We start from the raw sequence: 8,513 nt of genomic DNA, 5'->3' as shown, positions 1-8,513 counted from the left end.
GGGAAATATAGACACACCCTTCAGTTTGAAAAGGTCTTAATACAAATTTTGTTGCTTAGGGAGCCTACTGAAAAGCCACTAACATGAAAACTAAAGTTGATGTTTATTTTCGCTTGTGGAAAATTTAAATCAACATCTCTTGACCATGCATATCTCAGAAAATTTACTTGTCTTAATAGAATCCTCAGGACTATTAGTCTAGGAGTTCCTAAAATTTCCAATGTTTCCTGGGTGGCCAGGCATGCTCAAATAAAGAAGGGATGTCAAGCAACTCTGAAATGATGTCCTGAGACATGACAGTAAATATATAAGCCCTAACCTAACTTCTATTTTTAAGCCTGTCACTTGAAATAGAGCAGTGCCCTCTTTGTTGGCTATGCCTGGCATGCTGCTTTACAGAGAACATAGAGCAAGAGGTTACCAAACAATTCGTAAGAAAAATGCTCTGATTGTTGGCAAACACACCTTAATTTCTCAGAACACATGTGTATTCTGAATTGTGAGTTCATTTGCACTTGATAAGCTGTTTTCGACATCTTCTTCAAATTCCAAAGATAAACATTTGCCTGAGGGATTCTGTGATCTTTCTTATCTTATTTATCCTCCCAACATATTCTCTTTCTCAAAAATGTTATTCCTATATATGGTCAAAGTAGTCTTATCCCTAACTTATCAGGAAAATTTCCAAAAGTGACTCCTTCTGTAAACAGGTACCCTAGTTCACTCTGGTGTGAAGTCCCATAGTGATATTTCAAACTGGATCAAAGTACCTGTGCCATCTGTTTCCACACAAGTCAATAGAAATGAAATAACTTCATTAATTCTGCTTAGACCTGGATAATGAATAAAGTCAAAGAAGTATCCTAGCCAGCAACAGTCCTCAAAAGCCTTTGGAAGAAGGAATATGTTGCTTCCGTGTATCTCCTCAATGAACACAAACTATGAAAATAAAAAAAAATAAAAAAACTCTGAATAAGAATTGAAAATTGATAATCATTGCTGGAAACATACTCCACTGTATAAGGTACCAGAGACCTTTACCTTGGACAGAAGTTTATATGGCAACGTCACAGTCTGCCTCAAGAAGTTTCTGTCCTCCTCTTGCAGTAGGGATTCAGAGATTTCCTTTCCTACATGGGGCTCATATTTTCCAATGTTAACTTACTTTTTCTCACTAAACTGAATATAATGTCACAACTCTCCTAGGACTAACAAGGCCCTAGAACCTATTAGCAAAGTGTGGCCCAAAACATGTATTATTATACCTTACATTGAATATTCCTATTCCAACCATGTAGTTTTGAGCCTTTATTTCCTTAAAAGGCTTTTAGACCATGGGAGACTTATACCACTTATTCTACATAAAAGGGCATCTAACAATCCCTGTCTTCCCAGTAGGAGTATGGGTCTATTGTCTACTTCCATTTACCAAGTGGATTTTAAACATTCAGTTTCAGCAAAAGGGGCCTTTGGAAATCAAAATCTATTGAAAGGACTCTCAGAAGTAGCTTCTGTGTAGAAGGGGAGTTTCAGACCTCCACCCTCTGTACTAGGACACTTCAGATCCACCTCTGCAATTAAAGAACCAGCATAGATTCTCTACTGGATTTGCCTCACAAATACCCCGATCAACTAAGTTTTCTTTAAACATATCCCATTTGTCCAAGATATCCACACAACACATATGTGAACAATGTCACCTCACATTTCTCCCCTTTTAGATGATAGGGCAGAAAATAGAAAACTGAAATTGTCTCCCATATCCTGTGCCTCAAAATTGGTCATCACAATGCCCCATTCGTATCTTTTATTCACAGATGTGTGCAGCTGAAAACAGCCTTGCGGAAACATCAATTCATGCATAACTATTTATCATGTTGGGAGATTGTTGTGACCATTGCCTGGACACTCAAAGTTGTTACACAGGGTATGTATATGGGGAAAATTCTTGGAAGCTAGTGAGGAAGAGTCTGAATCGTCTTACAGTTCTCAGTGGAGCCTAGGAAATTCCCATGATGACCATAGCTGAACTGGACATTTCTAACCTGGAAAATAAGACTTGGGACCTCTACTTTAGGATCCAAGATTTTCACGATTTCCCCTCTGTTGACTGTGGTCTTAGAATGTCTCATTCTGAGAAGAGGTTCTCAGAAGTCTTCTATTCCAAAGATGCCTCTCGCACTCCTTGCTTTTTGAAGTGGCCAAGAAAATTATCCTGTGTGAGGCTCAGTGAGCTTCAGTCTTTTCCTTTCCCCAAATATGGCCTTAGATCTTGGTGATATCTACAAGGGAGAACATTAACTACTGTATTTGACCAAAGGAAGGTGACAATTTTCTTTATACTAAAAGTGAAATTAGATATGCTCTGTTGAATCCTCAAGCATTCTCTTATGACTTTGAAGTATATCAAATGTATAATCTCTAAATAAGAAAGATTCAAGCTTTTCACCTTTTATAAGGATGGGTATGTGTGTTGGAGGCCTCATATCAGCAGGTGCATTCTGTCTCTTTGTTGGGCCAGAGTTTCAGACATCTTGGGGGAACAGTTTAATTGAGACAGGGATCCTACTACAGGAATGCCTTTTTCTTTAATATCTTTCAACCTCATTAATTCAACAACAGGGGTCAGATGCTTCAGTCTATTGATTGGGTGAAAATATCTGCATCTGAATCATTAAGCTGCTATTTGGGTCATTTATTTAGGAACATTTCTTAAACTTGTTGTATGTGTGTGTGTATGATAGCTAATGAAAAGAAAATCTCTAAAAATATATACTGTATATTGTAACAGAAATATAATGTTGGTTCTAGGGCCCCGATTTGCATTCAGTTCAAGATACAGGCATTAATCAGTGTTTCTCTGTGTTTCTTATAATGATTGTGGGTAACTGAAATAAGCAAAGCTAAACCAAACCAAACCAAAAGAAACAACCGCGTCTATACATTGTCTTGTCTTCTACTGATTCACAATTTGTTAAAGTCCATGCTCTTGGATGTAACTACAGTTTGGAATTGTCCTGCCCCTACTCTGACTCAGAATAACAGATTGCATTAGCTCAGATACCTTATTTTGTAATCTGAGTGCATGTGTGATTTAGATATTAGTTGATTGCTAAGAAAAAGCACAAACTGTGTAGGAAAGTGAATGAATGTTGCAGATGACATGCCAATATCATCCCCTTTGTAGGAGAGAATTTAAGAGAATCTTTATTCATACTAAGTGTTAGAGAAGTATATATATTGAGAGAGAGAGAGAGAGAGGGATTTCATCACAAAGAATAGAATATTGTTGAGCACTGATAGAAATTTTAGTACTTATATTGTATATTGCTTTTGCAGAAGACCTGCTTGCAATAAATAGCCTCTGTAGGTTTCTGAATTCAGATACTTGTAGTATGAATGCTAGAATGACTGTACTTATGAAGAAATAATGAGCAGGTGAAACAATCAGATGCAAATGTATGGAAACAAAAAATGGACAGAATCTGCTGAACCATTGGTTTAATTTGAGAAAGACTGAAGGAGGCTGAGGAGGACCAGCTGTCTCAACTACTATGGACCCAGAGTTCTCCCAAATGCTAGACAACCAAACAGGCAGCATATGCGAACTATCAGAAGGTCTCTAAAACATACACAGAAAAAAATCTGCTTGATCTCTATTCAATCAGAAATGATGCACCAAATTCTCAACAAACTAGAGACACCAAGGTGTTTAGAGATCCGGTAGGGTGGAGACTTGCCCTTGGAGACAGGGAATGGGCAGTAGATATGGGATGTGGAACAGTAGGAAGGTGGACAATGAATGAATTAATTAATAAAAAATAATAATGCCACGTAACCAGGTCCCCTATACTCTAATTCTGCAATCGGAATCCAAGAAAACTCACATGAACCCATAATAACATACACAAATATATATATATATATATATATTTGAAATTTCATGATTTTGAAATTTATTTTAAAATAAAATTCACTGGAACACAGATTTTCTTTCATTCGAATCATTTACACACATTTGCTCTCCTAGTGTACCCAAAATATTGGTTATTCTTCATATAAAAGGCCAAAAATCTACTAACGTAGCTTTCATCTGGATCCACTCCAATTTTATCATTCATTAGATTGTAATCTGGATTTATTTGGACACGAATTAAATTTATATTTAACATTCACTTATTGGTGTTAGGTGGAGGTAAGGTAGAATATCAGGGTCATGTTGGTTTTCATTTCTCTACTGATATGATCATTGATTTCAATAAACAATACCCTGCTGGGGGCTAGAAAGATGGCTCAGTGGAGTTCATGTATTCTCGGCAACTCCGTAAAATTCCAGGCATGTCTATTCATATCTGCAACATTGTGGGGTGGAGACAGGTAGATATCCCAATAGTGTATTGGCCAGTCAAACTAGTCAAAATGGTGACAGGGTTTCACTCTAAGAGAGCAAGTGTTGAAGACATTCTACACATTACTTAACATATGTGTATGTGTGACATCAGACTTGGGAACAGAAACTGCACTCATATACAGACACTAATCACCCTACCATACCACCCATGAAACCTTGAGTTCCACAGATCTATAACCTATGTGTCTCTATGAAATAGGAAGATTTATACTCTCATTGTCTTGATAATCCTGTTTTCTGTCAAATGCTAGAAGCTAAACCAGTGTATTCTCAGACTCAGGATGATACGTCATAACTTTTGGACTTTCTGGAATAGCAACCAACTATCAGCAGAGACACTTTTCAATTTACCCTGGCGTACAGGTTCAGAAATTCAGTCCATTTTCATCAAGGTGGGAATATGGCAGGATCCTGGTAGGCATGTGCATTTGCAGCTGAGAGTTCTACATCTTCATCTGAAGGGTGCTAGGAAATGTGTAGCTTTCAGGCAGCTGGGCAGAGGGCATTAAAGTCCATGTTCACAATGATAAATTTCTTTCAACAAGGCCAAACTTACTGCAACAAGGTTATTAGCTCCAAGTAGTGCCACTCCCTGGGCCAAGAATAGTCAAAATATCAAATGTGTTTTTGAATGTTTGTGTTTGTGTTACTTTGGGTTTTATTGCCATCATGACCACACCAGACAACAAACACAAACAAAGAGAGACAGAGAATAAGTGAGAGAGAGAGAGAGATACAGAGACAGAGACATAAACAGAGACAGAGACAGAGACAGTGACAGAGACAGAAACAGAGACTGAGACAGAGACAGAGACAGAGACAGAGACAGAGACAGAGACAGAGAAAGAGTGAAGAGTCTCCAGGATCACAGTAACTCTTGAACACTTTGTAACTTATTTTCAGAGGTTTAATCCATTATTATCATGACTGGAAATATGGAAGCATTCAGACAGACACAATGCTAGAGAAGGAGCTGAGAGTTTTACATCTTGATACACAGGTAGATGATGGAGACTGTGTGTCACACTGGGGACAGCTTAAGCATAGCCGATCTCAAAGTCCACAAGCACAGTATTACATTTCCTCCAACAAGGCCACATCTACTCCAACAGGGTCACACATACTTCAACAAGGCCACACCTCCTAACAGTGCCACTCCTACTGGCACTATTTGTTCAGGACCTTTAAAAGTATTCTTAAAACTGTTCAATGGACAAAAGGTAACTTTAATGAAATAAGTACAGAACGATTGAAAAAATAAACTGGAATATGGATGTCTTGATTACTGTTCTATTGATGTGAGATGAAATATTTAATTGTGGTCTTACAGTTTCAGAGGGCGACTCCAGGACATCATGGTAAACACCATGGCGACAGGCATGCACACATGTATAGAGCAGTAGCTGAGAGCTCACAAACAATACTCCAGACAACAAACACAAATAGAGAGAGACAGAGAATGAGAGAGAGAGAGAGAGAGAGAGACAGAGACAGAGACAGAGACAGAGACAGAGTGACAGAGACAGACAGAGGCAGAGACAGAGAGAGAGAGAGAATGAGGAGAGAGAAAGATTGAGAGAGAGAGAGCCTGTTGTTTTTTTTGTTTGTTTGTTTTTTGTTTTTTTTTTGGTTTTTTTTTTGATAGTTCAAAAAATAGTGACAAATATCCTTTAATAAAAATACAAATCCTAAATCTTTCTTAACATCTCACCACCTGGAAAACTAACACCTTTGAATGTTTGAGCTTCAGTGGGCCACAATTTTTCAAAGAACGAAAGCATGTAAAAGAAAATGAAATCTAGTAATAAGTGTCCATGTCACTTCGTAGTATATTTTATATCATTACTTTTCTTTTCTCAGAGGTTAGGGTTATTTGCACAAAAAGAGACTAATCAGTCATCACTATCACATAACCCAAAGGCATCCTAACCCTGCCAGATTTCTGCTTGAATAATCACATTGGCATTATTTATTTGTACGGAAACATAGCCCTTCTCCCTGACTTAGTTAAAAGTGTGGGACCAGTTGATGTGCAATTAATTTTGTTGATAATGGGACAAAACAGAAGCCTATAGGATTGACTGTATTGTTCCTGAGAGCTGAAGATTTCACTTCCATTTAATAAAATGTTATAAATATGATTTTAACACAAGCCTAAAATTGTGAAAAAGCTTTGTTTTCATATTTTCATTATTTACAGATCATTCTATGCTATATAAATGAACATAGAGGAGGAAACCTTTTGGTGTCACTGACACACACACTTAACTGAGGTCTCCTTTGCAGAGTAAGAAGATTTATCTATTCTCTATATTTGGGGTGTTTGCTTCTGGAACCCTAATGATATAAAGTCTCAGGTTTCAAGACTAAAACAACATTGCATTTGCATATAAGCTATGCAAAGTAACCTCTTGTATATTCTAATCATATTTATGTGTGTCTGCATAGAGAACTGTACAGGTAAGTTCAAAGGCTAGGGAAGGGTGTAGTGTGTTCTGCTACTTTACTCCCTAATTTATCCCCTTGTACAGGGTTTGTTGCTGAGCTGGTAGTGAGGCTGGCTTTCAGGAAGCCACAGTCATCTTCCTGTCTCTGCCCCTCCCAAAATCCTAAGCACTGGTGTTGTAGGTGAATGTTTGAAAACACACATGGCATTGCCTCTGGGCCATATCCCCTGATCCTTCTTTATTTCAAATAATCTCTGGATTACTTTTGCCCTTAATGTAATGTAAGTGCTATAAAAGGAGATGTTATTTAGGAAATTGAAATATAAGTGGTCTGTATATGTTCAGTACAGTATTAAGAACTACATTAATTAATTCCTTGAGAACTTCATGCAATATATTTTGATGGAATTCACTTTCTAATTCTCTTGATACCTCCAGACCAAAACCAGACCCATTCCCACCTTAATCCTCCTCCCAAGTTCAAGTCTCCTTTTCTCCCCTTTGATACAACCCATTCAAATCAATTGTGTTGCCCATAAACTCTTGGACATGGGGCTACCAGTAGAGCATGGCAAACCTATATCACCTTCAAAGGCCTTACCTTTGATGAATACTGTCTCTCCATCCTTCATCAACAGTCCATACATTTTTAGATGGGGATGATGGATAGTGATACCGTACCACTCAGGGATGGAAGGCAGACTGGTCTGATTTTATGCAGTAGAGACATACAGTGTCTCAATGACCTCTCTGCCTTATGAGATTTCCACTTTCTCTTCCTTGAGGGTTCCTAAGACAAAGCACCTCTACTGCTTGCCTCTTTCTGTTAGTATGCATATATGTATTAGTGTGTCTATATTATAGATGTTTCATTTTACATCCAAGTCAACACATAGTGGGGTTTGCAATCAACTGCTGGCACTATTTCACACTAGGCAATATTCCTTGATGCAGACTTGTTGGGACTACGTAACAGACAGAAACTGGGGATAGCTAGAAATCATCACATTTGGTTGTAGTATAGGTGAAATTTACACTTTTGACCTACATTTCTGGGTCCACCCTATGGTTTTAAGATGCAGGGATGGGGGATCAAGACCCTTAACTTGCATTGCAATTTCCTTCTTCTTGAACTCACATTTATAAAAGCTCCTGGAGGTGCTGATGCTGTTAACCTGGACATTTTCCTTTTGGAACTGCTAGACAGAGATACCATTAAAGAGACAGATAGTTCCTATCACTTTGTGTAACACAAAAAATGCTGTGGTGAAATGGGTTTGAAATGTCTGTCCTGGGACTTTGATGAAGGTTTTGGTTTGAAGTACAATGCTCAAAGGTAGAACAATATACACAATCTGAAATGTGATTGGACCCTGAGGGCTTTAATCTATGAGTTAATTGATTGATGGGTGTGCATGGAAGGGGTGAGAAACTTGTAAAGGAACTTGGTCATTTGGGACATGTCTTGGAAGTTATTTATTATCTTTGGTCGCTTCCTGTGTTGATGCTTACTGGCTGCTAATAAGTTGGACAACTGTGTTCCTTCATGCCCCTTTCATATTCTTGTGACCATGGACCTGTTTTCCTTGTTGCTAGGCATCTTGTAACAGTGATGAAAATGATTTACATGAATGTTTCTCACTAGAGATACTGAC

Source organism: Mus musculus, chromosome Y (genome assembly GCF_000001635.26).
Source record: "Mus musculus strain C57BL/6J chromosome Y, GRCm38.p6 C57BL/6J".
NCBI classification, from domain to species: domain Eukaryota; kingdom Metazoa; phylum Chordata; class Mammalia; order Rodentia; family Muridae; genus Mus; species Mus musculus.
Note: the sequence above shows the minus strand (reverse complement) of the source record.